This window comes from Meles meles, chromosome 1 (assembly GCF_922984935.1).
Source record: "Meles meles chromosome 1, mMelMel3.1 paternal haplotype, whole genome shotgun sequence".
In the NCBI taxonomy this organism is placed as follows: Eukaryota; Metazoa; Chordata; class Mammalia; order Carnivora; family Mustelidae; genus Meles; species Meles meles.
The window spans coordinates 23,331,662-23,352,045 of NC_060066.1; positions in this window are offsets into that span (position 1 = coordinate 23,331,662).

Consider the following 20,384-nt stretch of genomic DNA (forward strand, 5'->3'; position numbering starts at 1 on the left):
AGTCAACTTGTATGTATCGACTGCCTACAATGCTTTTTTTTTTTTTTTTTTCCTGTTCTCAGGAATGTGGAGGTTGTCAAAGGAGAATAGCATGGTTTTATCCAAAGCAACTTACACTAATTAGGAAAACAGAACAAATATCCATGAAAAATTAGAGAATAGCCAAATGCTAATGTATGTGCTGCTAACTATAAGTTTAATAGGAATTCTTAGAAGGGGAGGATCAATGTATTTAGAAAAAATTGGGGGAAGTTTTCTTGGAAGAGACTCGAGCTGAGATTTTAAGAAGGGGTATGGAGGAGTTAGCACATCACAGACCTAGGACACAGTAAATACTTGCATTGGGCTGGAAGGAGTGTGGCAGAGAGGGGTCAGTGAAATGTATGGCAGGAAGGAATTGATGTAAAGATGAAAATGTAAGGTGGATCAGACTATTTGGGTTTGATGTGGCAAGATGTTAAACAGTTTTGAGCTGAGGACTGATCTGATAAAAATTGTACTCTTTTGAAAATATTTCTAGTAACTGAGTATAGAATGAAGTTAAGTTCATGTTGATCTCTAAGAGACTTAGACTAGAGATTTAATAAAGATGAAACTAGTCCTCCAAAAGTAAGAAAACTGGGGTGCCTGGGTGACTCAGTCTGTTGCCTTGCCTTCAGCTCAGGTCATGACCCCAGGGTCCTAGGATCGAGACCCACATCAGGCTCCCTGCTCAGTGGGGAGTCTGTTTCTCCCTCTTCCTCTTCCTCTTCCCTGGCTTGTGTACACACTCTCTCTCTCATTCACTCTCTCTCTCACATAAATACATAACATTTTTAGAAATAATTAAAGTGAACTGGTGGGAAAGGGTAAAGAGTCATATATTTGAACTTTATTATCAAAGCCGTGGTTCCTCTGGGGTCAGAAAAACATCATAGTGGTTAGTATCAGGCTTGGTTTTGATCCCTGGCTGTGCACTTCATATGTTTCACCTTGCCTGAGTGACATAAGTTCTCTAACTAGGTTCCTTACTAGTTGTGGTAGGCAGAATTAGAAGATAACCCCTCAATGACCCTTAATCTTAATGTAGTTCCTACCTGTTGAGTGTGGACAGATCCTGTGAATAGAATGAGGAATCCCTTGATTATGTTACATTGTGTGGCAAAGGAGATTTTATGATGTAATTAAGGTTATTGATCAGTTGATCTTGAGTTAAAGTGAAATTATGCAGATGGGATAGACATAATCATCTTAACTCCTTAAATATGGAGTTAGAGGTCAGAGACAGAGAAATCAGAGAGATCAAAAGTGCCAAAGGGGTTCTCCTGCTGTCCTCCATGAGTTCTGTAGTTTCAAAGACATGAGCTCGAAAGAGGAACTTGAGCCTCAGATGAGACCACTGTTCATGTTGATACCTCAATTGCAACTTTAGGAGACATTGCAAATGGAACTCAGCCACATTTTGCCCAAAATTCTGACTTATACATTGTTATTTTAAGCTAATGAGTTTGTGGCAATTTGTTATATAGCAATAGAACATCAATACACTGCGTGAACAAGGATAATGAGAATACTCCATCATGTTGAGAGAATTCAATGAAATAATAGTGATACTGAATGTAAACTGTTTAGTGCTATGCCTGGCATGTAGGAGGTATACATTAAATATTAGTTACTGTTATTAATCTTATTGGTTTTTTTAAAGATTTTTATTTATTTATTTGACAGACAGAGATCACAAGTAGGCAGAGAGGCAGGCAGAGAGAGATAGGAGGAAGCAGGCTCCCCGCAGAGCAGAGAGCCCGATGTGGGGCTCAATCCCAGGACCCTGGGATCATGACCTGAGCTGAAGGCAGAGGCTTTAACCCACTGAGCCACCCAGGCACCCCTTAATCTTACTGTTTTTATCATTAACTTATGAGTATCAATGGGATTAGCAGAAATATGTTCTCAAATTAATAGTTATCTTAAAGGAATGAGTGACGGAGTATGTAGATCATAATGATTGTGTTTTTGAGCTCCTTGAGTGCATCTGCTGGTCAGATTGGTTAACCAGTTCTCTTCCTCATGCTAGCAAACTGTTAATTATTCCACTAGAGTAAACTCTAGCTGATTGTTATAGTTGAAATAATAGAGCACAATCCTGACTACATTAAAATCACACATCCATAGGCCTAATGTGTTTGGCATCATCAAGAATCAATCACTAGGACTAGCTATTAATACAAGTTGTTAATACATGCCATTAGCAATCTTGCATGTCAAACAACACGTACAGGGGTACATGTACCAAGGAGTACATGTACTGAGGAGTGTTATTCAAAATTTTTAGCAACTGGTGTAACACAAGCATTGTAGACAACCAGCATGGCTATGCTGCAAAGCTAAATACCAACTCTGAATGCGCCATAAAAACTAATTTGTTGCACTCAGCATTCGATGACAGTGAGTCTCCATTCTGGATCCGTCACCGTGCTGGTTGATGGGTGCTAAAGATGGACTCCCACTATTAAGGACTTTACAGTCTATTAGAGGAAAAAGAAAGGAAAGAAAGTCATTGATGACAATACAGTGATAAGTCATACAGTACATGCACACACTAAAAGTTCCAGGCTTAGACAAAAACGGTCCAGGAAAGAAGTCCCTTAGCTTAGTCTTAGCTGGAGTCATAAAACAAGTGCTGCTTGGAACTTGAATTCAGTCTTGCGTCTAGATCAGTGGGAATTATTCAGACTTTGTTGGAGGGGAGAGTATTCCATACAGAGTGGAATACCTGAGTATTCCAGCTAACTGGGTTAATTGGCATGAGTGAGAATGGTATACTTGGAAAACTTTTGTAGAGAATGGCTGGAGTGAAAATCATAGAGGCCACATTAAGGAGTATGTTTTTATCTGATGATGTGGAGAATATTTTAAATATGGTTTAGACAAGTTAAGGTTTTTATTTCCCAAAACAAAGCTAGCAGTAATGTGGATAGTTTAGAGACAGACAAAATCAAAAGCAGAAATGCCTGTTAGGGTGACACTGTGATAATAGACAGGGAAGCAGTGATGGCTTGAATCAAGAAAATCCTGGTGGGACTATTAAAAAAAAAAAAAAGAAGAAGAGGATAATTCAAAGAATTACTTGGAAATATAACCAAATGGAGTTAGTAATTTCTTAGATGTAGAGGTAGAAGGCACCTAAAGAATTAGGATGTCTTTCAATTTCGGGTGTTGGTGGATTGTATGGGTGGTTGTGCTATTTACAAGAGAGATAGTTCAGAAAAGGGAAGAGACTGAGGAGAGGCATACCAAATTTCAGGTGCCAATGGGATAGCCCGATGGAGATGTCTATGGAAAAATTGCAAGTAGTGGTTTGTAAATAAGTATAGTCACGGGTATAGATTCAGGAATGCAAAAAATACTTGATAATTACCTACTCAGAATTAACTGCCCCTTCCTTTGTAGCAATACTCAAGCTTTACTCCAGGTGGCCACCTCTTCCTCATTCAGTCCATGTCTTTTGGAGGAAGTTGACCCTTTAACTTCAATCAGTGGGATCTGATTAATGTAAACCAGTCTGGCACATTCTATGAAGATTATTCTACTCCTCTCTTCCCCTTCCTCCCTCTCTCCCTACCACTTCTCCTCCCTCCCTTCCTTCCTTCCTTCCTTCTTTCCTTCCTTCTTCTTCTCTCTCTCTCTCCTTCTCAAAAGAAGATATATTCTTTTGTTCATTATCCCTTCTTTCTTTTCTTTCTTCTACTCACAATCTTTGGTATTCTAACTGGTACAAAAAGTTGTTAAGAATTGTGAAAGGTCTGATATTTTATTCTACTTTCAGATTAACAAGTTAGCTTGCCACAGTTTCATGGATCATGGATGATGACAGAAGATATGAAATTCTTGGATCCAAATGAAGGACAGTTCATTACTCATAGCAGTAGCAGTAGGCAGAGTATCATCATGGTTTGTACTGCCTTCCACATATTTCCAGGTTTCCACAGGTCACCTATTTCTCTGTGGGTTGCATTATAGGAGTGGAAATCTGAGCTTCGGAAACTCTAACCTCTTGTAACAGGCAGTATGCATGGCTGCCTTTTTTTAGGAGGAGACAGTATGTGTATGTTTCAAGGCTGGTCTCTATTAAGATGATAGTTTCAGACAAAGGGTAGTCAGCGCCTTACTTCACAGGACATGAAAGAATGTGAGAGACCCATGGAGAATGCTCTTCCAATAGGATCATTAGCATTGAGGTGATACTGCAGGTTGAGTATATAGAACATATACACAGTCTAGGAAATGAAACTCAGGAGCCAGTAGCATTTTAAGAGTAGATAGATAAAGAGGTGCCTATTAGGAAAGTTGAGAAGGGGTGCAAGAAAGGAAGGAGGAAAGCCAGAAACCAATGGAGAAATCAGTGGTTTCATGAGGCAGGAAAGGGTATCAGTGCCAAATGTTACAGAGAGGCTAAGTAAGATGTACCAGTTGGTTTTGGCAATTAGAAAATGACTTCAACAAGTGGGGGTAGAGTTCAGATTGCAAGGAGTTGAGAAATGAGGAGGTGGAGGCAGTGAGAAGAGAAGCTACTTTCAGTAAGTTTGGCTCATGGAGAGGCTGACCCTCTGCCAGGCACATTAAAGGAAGGATGACAACATAAGGGTTAGTTTTTTGTTTTTTTTTTCCCAAGGTTTTCATTTCCCTTTATGAAAGAAAATACATCATGACTCTGTACATGTGGCTGTACGTGTCATCTGTATGGATGCAACACAACACTCCATCAAGGCAAACATATGTTTCACACTCCTCAGCATTCAGGTACAGAATGACAATACGAGGCAGAACACAGAAATTATTTCCTATCATTTGGATACAGTCTCAGTTGTGGAAAGGGTGTGGGGCTGCAGGGTCTAACTGACGTATGTTCAAATATAGATTCCATACATTATTAGCTGTGGGATTGTTAGCCTGGACCTAAATGTCTTCATTGTTAAACAGAGCTAGTAATAAATAAATGTGGGGTTCTTCAGAGCAGGTAAAGTGCTGAGCCCTGGGCCTGCCACATTCATAGTAATTATTTTTAAAAAGTGGAACCCCTTAAACTACTTTGAGGACAAAGACTAATAGTGTGATAGAATTAGTTATATTAGCTTTTGGAGAGGCAGTAGTGGCAGTTTGGGACTTGAGATTTAACTCCTAGGCTGCCGTTTTCCCCAGGCAGTACATCAGGGAAGGAAAAAGAAATGTCCTTCCCATTGGCCTTCTCCATCTCTGCCTGCCACCCTCAGGCAAGCTTGTGAGCCAGTCCCGCGAGGCTTGGGTATCAGTTATTTTAACTTCAGCTTTCATGACAAAGTTATTTCATCTTTAAATTCATTAGACAAACTCTATTCTTTTTTCACCTTGGATAAATCATCCTTCATTCAGAGAAAACATTTGTAGCTCTGTTACTGGAAGTATAGTAGTAATGCTTGCTAGGCTGGTTTTATGTTTCTGCAATGTATTTTTTTTTTCCTTTCCCTCAGACTGGTAAGTGCAAGGATGGGCAACAAAATTGACAATTTGGAGACCTTATGTAGGCAATGGATTCGTTTTCTTTCACTATTTAACATATAAAAGTGATTTTATTAAATTGACGTTAAATGCATTGTTATGGGGCATTTATGACATCTCATTTAGAGATGTGAATCCTTTAGAGAGTGCTGATTTGCAACCACCAGGCTGTGTCAGGAATGCTACCTCCAGAATGGTACTTAGCAACTAATTAAACTAAAAAGACAAATATGAGGTTTTACATTTTTAATTTAAAAGCTTCTAAATATAATTGTTGCTACAATGCTATCAAAGTGCGGTACAACAGTCTGCATTTTAAACCTCTAAATCTCATTGTCATAATTAATTTTGTAAATAAAAAGGTCTGTGCTGGGGATAGGAGAGACATTGTTTGTTTTTTAACACAAGAATGGTACTGGTTGTCTCTGCAATTCAGTAATGTTTTAGTGTGATTTTTCAGATGAATTATTAATTTACTTATGTTAGTAATTTTGTCCAAATATGATTTAGACTTTAAAAAGTTCAATTTGGAGCACTTTGCCAGCTATAATTTAAAATCCCTTTTTATTTCTGCCTTATAATCTTTAAAGATGATAAAATTAGAATTCATGCAGGCTTGAGTCTTACTGAGTTATTTGTGGATGCTCTGTTACTCATCAATCTGAATGCATTATTTCTTTCAGGCCACTATTTCACTGGAGAGGAATGATGAGTTAGGTATTAGCAGTCATGTCTTCAAAGCCTGGTTGTATATGCTCTTGCTAGTCCCTTAGACTCGGACTGTAAAGAGAGGGCTATGGTTCCTTCTCTACTTACTAGAAGTGCTATAGTTAGTATCAGAACCAATGACTGCTGGAACAGAAAGGAAGGAGGGTGAACACCTAATCCAGTGGTTTAGTCTATTTTACAGATTAGTAAACTGGCATCCAGAAGTAATGAATCACCCATGCCTTCCCTTAGGGCAGAAAAATGTATTTGCTAATGTATTTGAACTCCAAGTTCAGAGCAAATGCTACTATATTAAAGATATTTATGCAATATCTAAGGATATATTGAAATCACAGCACAGTATGTCTTTGAAAAACAACGGGAGAGTAATTAAATCATCTAGAATTTTTGTCATCTTCTTTGCTCTAACATTGGGTGTTTGGAGACACTGAGTTTTTAATTTATTCTTCATTTGGATGTTTGCTGTCACTTAGAATCAGTGTATGATGTATAAAGGGACAAATAATAAAGTGTTTAATAAACTAATAGCCAAAGCAAGTAAATCAGGATGACGTCTTTATTGGGTTTTTAAAAATCCCATTAACATGAATGAAGTTTTAAATCACCCTCTTAAAACTTAGTTCATTTCTTAACACTAAGGCTATTTTGGAAGAAAAGAAATTCCCTCAAGGTCTCCACAACATATACTGCAAAGATCTTTTAAAGCTGATAAAGAGTTGATGAAATAACATGTCCCAGATTGCAAGCCTTCCAATGGCTGAGGTTCACATACTTTTCCTGAGAAAGCCCAGCGTCAACATGACTGCATTTACATAGACTGCATGATATCTGTACTATTTAGAAATTACTTATTTTAACACAGTGAATGGGCAACAGCAAGTTAAATATTAAACAATATTTAAATTAGAACATAAATATAACATGCATTATTCAACACTAAGATAAGCTGATATTCAGATCAGACAGAAGGTCACTACCCCTTGATGATCTTCCTCTCAAATTCAGGCAGTACTAGTTCTTTATAATGAAATCAGCTTTTTGCAGGAGCAATTTGCATCCAGTTAGGGAAAAGGGACACATCATCTGTTTGCAGCACAAGCACTTTGTGCTGGTTTGATCCCTTCCACTGTGCAAGGTGATGATTAACCATGCTGCATCTCCATATACATATTCAGTTTTTTGTTTTTTTGTTTTTTTGGTTTTTTTCCGGGAATTTCCCTCGATGAGGGGACCACAGAGGCATCTCCCACTTGGCTCCCAAATCGTGACCCCCTCCACGGTGCCAGTGCAAATAGATCAGGAATTTGCTTCCTCTAATATGACCTCTCATATTCTGCTTTGCCTCTGCTTGACTGGGAGTCGGAGCCCTAATCAAAATTAACAGCCTGTCCTGAAGTTGGGCATGTTGACACTGTTCAGCAGAGGTGGGAGCCCGGGAGGTACAATCTTCATGGCTTGCTGCTCACACGGTTTTCAATCAGTTTCTAAACATACCCCAGGTGCACAGTAGTTCCCCTCAGCTCTGATTGATTGAGTGCCATGCATTCGTTTGCAGCTCTCTGTGCCCTACTTTGTAACAATGCTAGCTGGAATGATTAATGTGATTATTGCCAGTCTTTGTGACTTTAGTAGTTAGATTAACTTTAAGACATGGAATTAAGTTATTTTTCCCCAGGGGTGTTTAGGTAGATGGATTTAAGAAAAATAAATTATAGGCTACAGAACTTTTGCTCTATAGGGTGATACACTCAGTGAATTTGAATATTAGAGCCCAGGAGTGCCACCCCTAAAAATTGCAATACTTGCAGGAATCCCCAAAAGGAGTTGATATCGTATGGCCAGTCTCCTGTCTTTGGAATTGTTTTTTCTCTCTCTTTCCTCCTACAGGAGCAATTATGTGAATTGCTTGTCCCCCAGGGGTAATATGAGAGGTGAATCACTTCTCTCTCTCCTTCTTCCCCACAGAGAACCATTTGCCAACTACCAGCTCTATTAAGCCCAGAAACTTGGGGGAACTTGCCAGTCGGACAGTATCTGCACTACCTCTTTTCTTAATTTGAATAGTGATTGAAGAGATAAAGGCTGATAGATCAAGAAGAGGCTACCTTTATAAAACATTTCTTTTCCAGTTTACAAAAGACTTTCATTTTGTTACTTTTTTCTTTTATCTTTATGGAATGAGTTTATTTATTTATCAACAAATATTTACTTATTGAGCTACTGAGCAGGAAGGTGCTAGGGGTATAATCAACACCCTTATAGCATTTTCAGTCTGGTAGGAAATCATGGTATTAATCAAGGAATTACACTTAAAAAACAATATCAATAGAGCGTGAGAGAACAGTCAGAGTATTGCACATCATATGGTAAGGGGGATCACATATTACCTGGAGGAAGCATATCAAGGAAGAGAGAGAATACCAGCTCCAAAGAGATCAAATATTGGGTAGAATATCACCATGGACTCCCTTTATTGAGTCATAACCAGACTTCCCAAGCATGAAAAGCAAATAGTAAATATGACATGGTGATGCAATTTCTTTCTTTTATGGTGATATTTTTAACTGGTACAAACTGCTGAAGAAAAAAAGCATAAAAATTCACAAAATAATCTGTAATGCTGAATTTGTTGTAATGAGATTGCATCTTCCAGTTTTCTTAGAAACTCAGAATGACAATTCAGAGAGGTAGTTTCATTTGGGTAGCGATTTAAGCAGAACTTTTTAAAGTCTAGTGAAGTATCTTGAGGTATAGTGGTATAACATGCAATTACATTTAGTGATAATGCTATTGTAGAAAATTTTCTGATAGTACTTTTTGTGTGTTTAGACCAGTTCCAAAATGCACATTGCAAATTACTGTGTACATAACCATTTCATAGTGAACTCATGAGGAAAATTTGAGAATTTTAAATGGTCTCAAGTGGAAGACCATGAGCCCACACAGTTCCTTGATTTGTTCCCCTGATATTGGCTGCCAGCTTGTAGTGTGTGTGTGTGTGTGTGTGTGTGTGTGTGTGTGTTGAAGTCTTTTCTTTTGAAGCAGAAAGAAAGAGTCTAATGAACAAGAGTATAGGAATCTGACTAAGTGTATCTAAATCCTGGTCTCAGTTTCTGGCTTTGTGAATCTGGACAAGATTATCTCTTTGATTCTGCATCTGTAAAAGTGTTAATCATTGGTTATTACAATGATTAAGTCATAGATGCATTTTAAAAACTTAGTTTATTCTCCATCTTAATTATAGATCAAAAGAGAAGGCATTTCCCCATACCATATCAGTTTTATAGTAACCCATTATGAATTTAGCATTCATTACTTTATCTAAACTATTTTTCACCAAGTCATTGGCTGAACTACCCTGGGACAAATAAATCATATAAAATCATCACTAGATGTGGCTTTTTTCCTGCCAGGCAACTTTTTTCTTTTTTTAAGATTTATATTTATTTATTTGAGAGAGAGAGAGTGAGGGAGAGAGCATGAAAGGGGGAGGGTCAGAAGGAGAAGCAGACTCACTGGTGAGCAGGTAGCCAGATGCGGGGCTCTATCCAGGGACTCTGGTTATCATGACCTGAGCCAAAGGCAGTCTCTTAACCAACTGAGCCACCCAGTTGCCCTGCCAGGCAACATTTTAAGAATAAAATTGTGTGCAGTTTTATGGATGAGGAGGCATTTGACAGGTTTGGTTGAAGAAGATGTAGATGTAAGGCCCTTGGTCAGGGTCTTTCCTCCACCCTTGGAAGTCCTCAGGAGAGTTGTGATGAATCCTCTCCTTTGTCTCTCTCACTAAGAGACAACAGGAATCTATGGAAAGAAGGTGAGAGACTTTGAAGGGTGTTCTTATGAAAGACTAAGTCATAAGCGTCATACCTGATTTCATCCTATTTTCTCCCACCAGACCTTTATCTGTTCACCTAAAGTGAACCCTGTCTCCACTATGGGCTCTGTCTCACACTGTGTAAGCTAACTGATTATACCTTGCTTTGAAGCCAAAGAAGTCACGAGTCCAAGGAATGGGCTCCTGAGGCCATTCTTATCTTGAATTCTAATGTATTTGAATTCTAATGTCCCCTGATTTTCCTTCATTGCTGATGTTTAGCATCTTGGCCTTTTTAGCCCCAGATTTGAAATGGTTTAATGGAAGGGGCATTGGGTTTAGACCCAGAAGACTGTTTTGCCGAATTACGCTATGGGAAAATTATTTTACTTCTCTGTGTCCAGCTTTTTTTCTTCTCAGTTTTAATGTCTTCTTCTTCTTTTTTTTAAAGTAAGCCCTATGACCAACATCATAGGGACTTGAACTCATGACCTTGAGATCAAGGGTTGTATGTTTTCCTGACTGAGCCAGCCAGGCACCCCCTTCTTCTCAGCTTTAATATGGAGATAATATTGCATAGTTTCTAAGACTGTCTTGAGGATTAAATGCCTGAGAGCTGTGCACGTGGAGGAAAACAGTAGACACTCCTGAGCATTTAACTGAATCTGAATTTTAAGTGATCTCGCAATAAACAGTCAGACTTTCCCAGGCTGACTACTTAGTATTTTCTCTGCTTATGAAATCTTGTGTTATTTCCCCTTAAAATCATCATCTCAAGATAACCCTTATTAGATAATATTTTTAAAATAACCTAAGTAAAAATGTTTTAAGAGTCAATCCAGAGGAGATTTTACTGAAATTCTTCCTTATCTCCTCACAATTCTAATTATTTATTCCCTAATCAAATGTCTTTTTTTTTAAATAGCAGATTTTCAAGGCCCTAAGTATTCCATACAGAAACTAACCTATTATTTCTTACCATAACCTTTCATAATAAATAAGGAGCTGATAGAATTTCCCTTGGTTTGTAATGGGAAACACCGAGCTGTGAAGATTTATAGTGGTAGTTTGTTCCTATATGAAAGATACTTATTGCATAAACAATGAATTCTGGAACACTGAAAAGAAATTAAAAAAAAAATTAAAAAAAGAAGGATACTTATTTAAAAGTGGGATAATTCAGCAAAAATGTATATATCCACAAAAAGTTGTCATATTTAAGATAGCTGCTTTATAAAATCCTAACTTTATTCCAAACTGTATTGCTTTTAGACCTCTTCTTGATTTTTTTTCTTTAAAAAAAAAAAGTTTTAACCTGCCCCCCCCCACAAAATTGTAATGCTTTATGGTCATAGGCCAGGTTTATTAAGGCAAATGAATCAGTGAGCAGTGTTACTCTGACAAACCATTTACTACCATTGACAGCCCTTGTTATGATTTTGACTATTCTAAAAGATCAAATTCAATTTCAAAAGACAATGATTTGCCAGTATTCACAGAATCCAAACGAATGTGTAAGGGACAGTACTAAAATGAACATTCCAAAACTATTTTGAGCAATGCCATCATTTGTGGAGTAAGTGCCTAGTTTCCAAATTAGACTACCCTGAAATGGACAGCACTCATGGGATTATATGAATCATGATGTTCTTCTTGTTTCATAGAAATTAATCACTTTAAAGTTACAGCTCACATAACACTTGATTTCCAATGTCTTCACAAAAAAATTCAATCAATGATGCAATTGATCATTTTGGAGAATTAAACACCAAGGAGTCCTGAAGAATCCATCAAGCCTTATTCTCCAGAGTGGTTGGAGGTAGTGATGGGGAACTGGTATTGGGAAGGGCCTGTGGCATCTTCCCAATCAGACTTCACCAAAGCATTTCCAATTTTACTTATTACTTTGTTTGACTTTTCGGGCTTTAGTAAGAAAATTTCATGTTAATACAGAGTTTTGTGCTATAGAAGTTTAAAAAGTAGATGAGTTTTATCAGGACCCCAGTTAAACAGTTCCTAATGTCATTGAATGCCAGAATGAGAAGGTTTGCAGAGATCACTTTAAGTTGGTTGTTTATCCTTCACGTGGAAGAAAATGAGAATTATTTCATATCCCCAAATAAATACAATGTAATAATAACACAGATGAATGTCTTCACTTATTTATTAACATCTCAATGGGTTAGAATAAGATAGTCAGCTACCTGACTTTCAGTTTGACTACCAAGAACTGTTGACAGATTGTTCACCAACTGGCAAATGACCACTAGATCTTTTAGACAAGATTTGCCCATTGTAGATAATGGTGTATCTCTCAGCTTTTCATATGGTGTTTTGTTGTTGTGTTTGTTTCTGATTTTGATCATCTTTGGCAGAAAATGGAGAAATGTCATTTTATAGCCATTGCTTACTAAGAGTAAAAGTCACCATTTCTAGGGCTACCATCTGTGAAATGCTGGCTTCATCTGACCCCTGGTCTTTGCTTTGTATGTTTATAAGAAAACCCACCACAATGGGCATAATGGCAGCAAAGAGAAAGTCAGGGTTTGTTTGTTCGGTGTTCACTTCATCACCCCAGAAATTAACCAGAAATACTTGGTTATCATCAGAATCTATCTTCAACAAGTAGCCGTAGTTCAGTCTCCTCCCACCTTTTCCTTCCTGGGTAAGTGAGTCTTAACTCTAATAGGAAAGGCATGGGAACAGTAAGCTGTGTGTATTCTTATCCATCAGTGGCTTAGACATCATTCCACTTATTGAAAAGAACGAAGGATTTGGAGTGAGAAAGATGTGGGTTCATCTATCTTGTAGAGTTAGTGTGAGAATTAAATATCATTAAGGACAGACTAAAACAAATGGCTACTGATACTATTTCGTTAGTAAAAAATCCTCTCAAGCACTCAGGACTATGATGTAAAATATGTGAAATCTAAGTAAATGTATCCCTATTTGTAGGTTTTAAATAAGCTATTTTAATGTCATGCTGACAAAACCTATGATTCCTAGTAGTTGTTTTAGTTACTAGACTATTTTGCTGCTTGTGACTAGTACAGAAAGTCCTTGCAGGAGGAGGGTGAATGGACATTATGGAGAGCCAATGCCAGAATAACTTCTCACTGTCTCACAACATTTTGTAGTTCCGTTTTTGCCTAAAACAACAGATTACTTAACAAAGTCATTTATGAAATCTCAACTGATAGCCACCCTCTCCCTAATTTGACAATTTTCAACATTGTCTTGTTCTAACTTTACCAACAACTGTTATATTCATCAACAAAAGCAAACAGGCTTGAATGCACGACGTCGTCCTACTGGGTTTATTTAATGCAAATATAGATCCATTTATAAGTGAATTTTATCTAAACCTGTGCCTACTATCAATCTGATCTTATAAAAGATCAACAATATGAGACATATTTCTTATATCTTGTATTTATCTTATGTTCTGAAGATACAACCCAGTGCTGAAATAGAAAAACATTTCATCACCTTTGGTTAGTAGTTTCTTTTCCCTACTCTGTGATGCTTCGGTTTTAAGGCTTATTTTATAAGTTCTGTTTGGACACTACGTTAACCCTCAGGCCACAGAGTATTGGCAAAAGGCTGATTTCGTTTTTCCCATTGGCATAGCTGCCGTTCACAGCAGCTCTCCCTCCCTCTCTTTTGTTTAAATTGGCTCTGGTGTTTCTTGCTTAAGGGATTTACCAGAATGTGGCCATACCTGGGACCGAGCTAAACTCAGGATAGAGAACTGGAATGGGAAGGCTATAAACTGACCACTGGATGGGTAACATCATTCTTTCAGCTATTCAGAAAAACACATGCATACCACAAGCCCTGACTTTTAGAGGTGGAAAACAAACTGAACATATGGTAAAGTTAAAATTAATATTAATAAATGGAAAAGCGATTTCCCCAAAAGACATTTCATTTTAAGATTGTCCTCTACTGGAATGATTTATTTGACTCTCTAATCTACTTGGAATGGGCAACAGGCAGAAAATGGTAAAGAACACTTAAAACAGAAGCAAGAAAGCAATGACTCTTGTAGCTAAGAAGTATATAGATTCAGATTCCTCTTTGAAGGCTATTTACGCAGTTGGCTAAACAACAACAAAAAAGAAAACCTTGATTTCTCCCTCTTTTGAGTCTCAGATTAACTAACGTAAGAAAAATGCTTAGCAATTCATGGCTTTATTATAGTTGATTTATGGCTTTATTTGCATATTTATTAGTCAAAATGAACTTGAGGTGGAAAAGGAAACAGATATGACTTGTGGAAAAACTAGGTAAACCAAGACAATTCTGCAAGGATCTGAAGGAGTCTTATGAGACTGTGTCAAATGTGGCGCTTGTAAACTTAATGAATACTCTAACTAGATGAATATAGACTCTTTTCTATATCTGGATGACATCTCATTAAGGTATCAATATGAAAACTGATGGAATTGTTAATTCACTGGTTGTCACACTGTATAATTTGAGCCTTAACCAAATCCACCAAAGTGTCCCTCTCTCCCCAGCTTTCCATCTGTCTCCATTTACATCATTATAAACAAAGATTTCAAACAAAGCTGATAATTGCCCTTCAGTAACGTATTTTTTCTTGTCCTAAGGTTTTTGATTTGATAGTCTATTGGCTAGTAGCCAAAACTGATTGATTGATACAATAAGACTGCAAAAGCAAGTAGACTCTGATCATGATTCAGTAAAGATAGTTGTGTAAATGTAACACTGGCAGTAAATATTGGCTACAAACTGACACTATCACTAATTTAAATAATAAACTTGTTTATTTACACCTTATGAGCTAGGCCAGCAGTACACAAAGGGTGGTCCAGAGGACCCTCGAAGTCCCCAAGATCCTTTTAGGGGATCTGCTATGTTGAAATCATCTTCATAATAATACTAAAAGTGATGTTCATTTTTTTGCTCTCCTGCAAGTGTACAGTGGAGTTTTCCAGAAACTGCCCAAGATTTAATGGCATCATCTTTCTGATGGCCAATAACAATATGTGTGCTTGTGGATTCTTGTATTTAAAATTTCTGTTTTGGGGTGCCTGAGTGTTTTCTGTTTGGAGGCACCATGGTTAAGCATCTGCCTCCAGCTCAGGTCATGATCCCAGCCCCATGTCAGGCTCCCAACTCAGCAGGGAGCTTGCTTCTCCCTCTGCCTCTCACCCAACTCGTGCTTGCACTTTTGCTCTCTCTCTCTTTCTCTCTTTCTCTGTTTCTCTCTCCAAAAGAGATAAAATCTTAACAACTTTCTTCTGTTTTTATTTTGGTTACAGCAAATAGTTATGGATAACTATAATCCACATAAACAAAATCCCTTTGGAGTTCCTCAGTAATTTAAAACATGTACAGGAGTTCTGAATCAAATACTTTGAGAATTTGTGTTAAGCAACATAATGGTAAAAGATGGGTAAGATGCAGATGTTACCTGGGCTTTAAGTACTATATATTCTATATAGTACTATATATTTTATATAGTACTATATATTTTGAGTGCTATATATTCTATATAGTACCTGAGACAGGAAGAGAAATTCTTAAGTCTGTTATTTCTAGTGATCCAATCAGTCCATTCATCATCATTTGGGTTTGATGGCTATGTTTTTGGAGCTAAGTTCTCTCTGCGCTCAGTGCTTTAGAACCAACAGTTTTGTGTAAATGAAAGTGCTGGCCTTGGGATGCATTATGCCAAATTCATATCTCTCAAGAGTTGTGTGAAGAGGAAATGTCTGCATTTGCATTTATGAGAATATGCTACTTGATGGTGTTGATAATTGGCCTGTTGGAGGTGGCAAGATAAACATTCTTACTCCTGTGGCATGTACTGTTATAGAAAACCAGCAGAGGAATCAGGGAAATACAGAGATTATCACTTTGTAATATGTATTTATGTAACTTGGTTACGGAATTTAAAAACTGGCGATCTCAGAAAAAAGAACATAAAAATACGGTCCTAATGATGGAGTTGGTTTTTTTTTAATTGATGAGCATTGAGGTTTTAAAATACATTTTATAAATGGAACTTAAATCTTTCACTTAAAGCCTCAGTTATATCTTGCTTTCAACAAACATTTATCAGACATCTACTATATATGCTCTGCATTTCAAATGCACAGATAAATGCTATATGGTCCCTCAGAGAGCACACAATTTACAATCCCAGATGCAAAGTGACATAGAAGCAGAGATGAGAGTCTTTTATTCTGCCCAGCATCACTAAGGAAGATGTTACAGAGAATGTATAATAGGTGTGGAAGATGAGATCTGTGTTTCAAGTGAGGGAACATCATCCATGAAGACATAGATGTATTAGGATTCTAGGTATATACAAGGACCAGTAGCCAATTTTAGTAGGTTATATGGTTAGGAAGGAAATGGGTTGGAAATTTAGGTTGGGACCACATTGTGAAGAGATTTATAGGCTATTTTAAGTGGCTTGAATTTTATTTGATCATCCACAAGAATTGCACACCCAAAGGTCTTGCAAGGGCCAGGCAAAAAAAGTGATAGAAGGGAGCACTATGATCCCCATCCTTTTGTTGTTTTGTTCTCTAATTTTGAAACACATTTTCTTTGTCTTTATTACAGTGATGTGCTGAAGCAGGTATGAAAGGCCATTGTTGATTCTCAACTTTGAGTTCAGTGATTTTATATTGGTATCTTCAAATCTAACACAGTCTCAGTATTTATACCATGGAAATTGGCAAATGTGACAAATCAGAGGATTTTCTCTTCCTCTCTCTCTTTGTTTTTTGCTGTCTATCAGCACACCACTCTTCTCCACTTGATGAATGTGGAGAGAAGTACTTTATCTTTCTAAAATTGAATAAGTAGCCCAGTAGGGTAACTGTCAAGTGCAGATTTGAGAAGACCACGTGGACTGTGGTGAACAGCACTGTGAGTACCCTTCCTTAAGTAGAATAGCAACCTCTCCACTCTAGTCTAGATACAGAAAAGGGCCCAGTATTTCCAGACATCTCAATTTAACAAGTAAAGACAGAAATCTACAGATACTGAGATAAACTCTCCCAAGTTTTCAGTATTAGAAGCTAATTAAAGAACCGTAGTAATAATTACCAATAAACTAAATTTCATTCTGTGTTTGCTGGAGGTAAGGAGAAATCATTAAAGGTTTTTAAGTGGTGTGACAACACGGTGGGTTTTCATTTCAGAAAGGCAAGTCTGGAGAATATGTGGAGGACAAATTGAAAAGAATAGAGGCTAACAATAGGAACTCCAGTCATGGAGATGGTAAAGACAGATTCTATAGCACCAGGGAGAACCATCTTGAGGGCAAAGTCAAGGGTTCCATCCCTACATAAACCAGTTACATTGCTCTTTTCCAGCAATGGCCTGTACATTTCATCTGGACAAGCTTTTACCACAGGCACACTGAGATTTAGTCAACAGAGTGATTGAGGACCAATTTTCTGCAGAGACACTCTGAAAGCAGACAGCTAAATGGTGGTGGGTCAGTAGATTTATCCTCATAAAGGACAGGATTAATATTGATTCCACTGCTTGGGGTACCTTTGGAAACAGCAGAGCATATGTTAGTGTGAAAGATGTTACCCTAGATCACGTTCACGGACTTATTTGCTTTTCAGATTTAAGCCCGGATATTGACAGATGAGTTTATCTGTGCTGCATACCTGATGACTGCATTTCAACAGAATGAAAGATTTAAAACAAAACAAAAGTGCTTTTGAGTGTTTTGCAAAGCCAGTGAAAATGGGCCTTGGCAAGGATTTCCTCCAAAAGATGCCGAAATTTCCCCCTCATTTCTACTTTCCTTACTGGTTTGGGTAAATAAAATATTTGTGATTTAGTTATAAAACCTCCCAAATACTAAGCTCTTTCATATGTCCACAAGGTGTGGGAATCTTCAGAAGGACTGGAAATACCAAGACTTAACCAAGGCCCTTCAATGGGAATGTGCTACTCTTGAGTTCTCTTCTGATGTTTTCAGTTTCCAAGAAGCCTAAATTATTACTTGATTGGAACAGTGCAGTCAAGGACATATACGGTCTTCTGTTGAGTTTTCCCTTTGGAAAATCTCTAGATCGTGTCCTTGCAAAGAAGAATCCCCATATTAAAATTTTTTTGATGTTTTGTTTCCAAATTTATAATGACTGGATTCTGTTGACTACATGGTTGATTTAATTAGCTGTATTGTGTGTTTTAATGATACATTTATATGGCAGCTACTTTGCCACTACTAATATTCTTTGTCAGTATTTATTCTGGTCCTAACTCTTTCTCAGCAGAACACAATGAGCATCACACCAACTGCCAGGCATCTCATGCTTCTCTGGACTCCAGCTGCCCTCAGCCTTTCAGGCTCTCAAGTGCTTATTTCCATGCCTTCATTTTTTGCTATGTAAATTGGGGCAATATAGTAGATGCCTGATGCTGCTGTTGTGGCAATTAGTTGAGAAAATGCACATAAAATGGTTGGCTGACACACAGAAAATATTCTAAAATGTTGTCTATGTCGGTATTCCCTGAGAGCATCATACTCAAGATAGCACTTTTGTTATAGGAGATACACATAGAACAGGGTCTGGAAGAGTCCTGGCCACAGATCTTCATGCATCCTCTATACCCTCTCCCTGTATAGTCAGAACAAATCACTCTCTTAGCACATTAGTGTATTCACCAACCAGGAAGCTCTTCCAAGCCTTAATGTTGTGAGTTTTTATTACATATGCAAGACTGATTAAATCATTGGCCATGTGAGTGAATTCAACCTCCAGTCCATCAGCTCCTTGGAGATCAGAGATTGGTGAGGCCCAAAGTTCCAACCCTCTGATTACATGGTTGGTGTTTCTGGTGACAAGGCCACATTTTGAGGCAATTTAGGGGCCCACCATGTGTCATCTCATTAATATAACAAAGATGCTCCTATCACTCTGGAAATTCTAAGGGTTTTTGAAACTCTGTGCCAGGAATCAGGGACAAAGACCAGATATGTTCTTTATTACACAAAGAGAACATTTAAATTTTACTATTCATTGTACTTTCAGCCTAAATAAACATGGTGAACCAGTTTCCCCACTATGGAGCCCCAGGAATACTTTACTTCTCTTCTAACTTCAGGTGAGTTCCAAGCCCCCAAATGCGTATCCTGATCTGCATCCTCTACTCAAGATTGTTGAGCTTAATTTTCCAGGATACTAACCATCAGACCCCAAATTCTTGTTTACTGTTTCTTCTGTGAGGACTGTTGGATTCTCCTGGGAATGGAACACATGGTGGACTGTTGAGTTGGCTCATGGTTCTTCAAACACAGGTAGATTAGGATCCTTTTGGAGAGTCTTGCTACACAGACAGGACTTCTGTCTGGAGGAGACCAGTTCAATTCTCCTATGCCAAGCCATCTTACAGAGCTTCTAGGTAAGACACGGTTGTTCAAAGGAGCAAGATGCCTGCCAGGGAAAACTGACTCAAATCTTGGGGGCTGAGGTGTACTGCTATATACCCATGTGTTCATCCGGTTATACTGTTACAGGATGATAGACATTCCTTGGTCACTTTTCAAAATGTCTTTTGTCTTATTTCTCTCATGGAGCTAGGGAAAAAAAATCCATTTTCAATTTTTAATCTGTGCTAATTTCACTAATCCTAGAAAAACTGGCCACATTTTTAGGAGATTAGAATCCCAAAGAAATTTTGATTTCTTTGGAATTTGGGATCTTGCTGCAAGTTCTTTTATTCATTTGCACCAATTCATATCTAGTGACATGTGTGAATTTTCCAAGTACATCAGATGCCATTTGTTAAATAAATGGTATTCTCTAACGCCAGAAAAATCAGTAGTCTCATCTGTTTGAGCACTTAACTTCAGAAATCCTTTGTTTACTCTGACCTTCCATAGGATCCGGTTGACACGTGGATGCTTAATCAAGTACTTAAAACAAGCATAAATAACAGAGACTTCACATGTGTAATATTCATAAACTTCCAGATTTGTTTTTCAAGTTTCTTACACTAGAACATCTAAAAAAAGGTCATTTAGGACATAGTTTAAATTTTAACACTTCAGCCTTAGTTCTTGAAATGGTTTTGGGAAATCGTACAAAGGGCATTATGTAACTCTGGGGTGATGTAAGCAGATGTTTTATATATTTGCATAATTCTATCATATAATTTATACAACTCCAGAGTTAAGTAAAATTACCCTGTTAAATTTCAGAAACATTTGTGCAATTCTTTTCTTTCTGTTTTTTCTTCTTGCTTCTTAAAAATCAAGAAATTTTAGTGCTTAAAAAAAAAAAAACCTGGATTTTCAAGACTGAGATCATGGTTG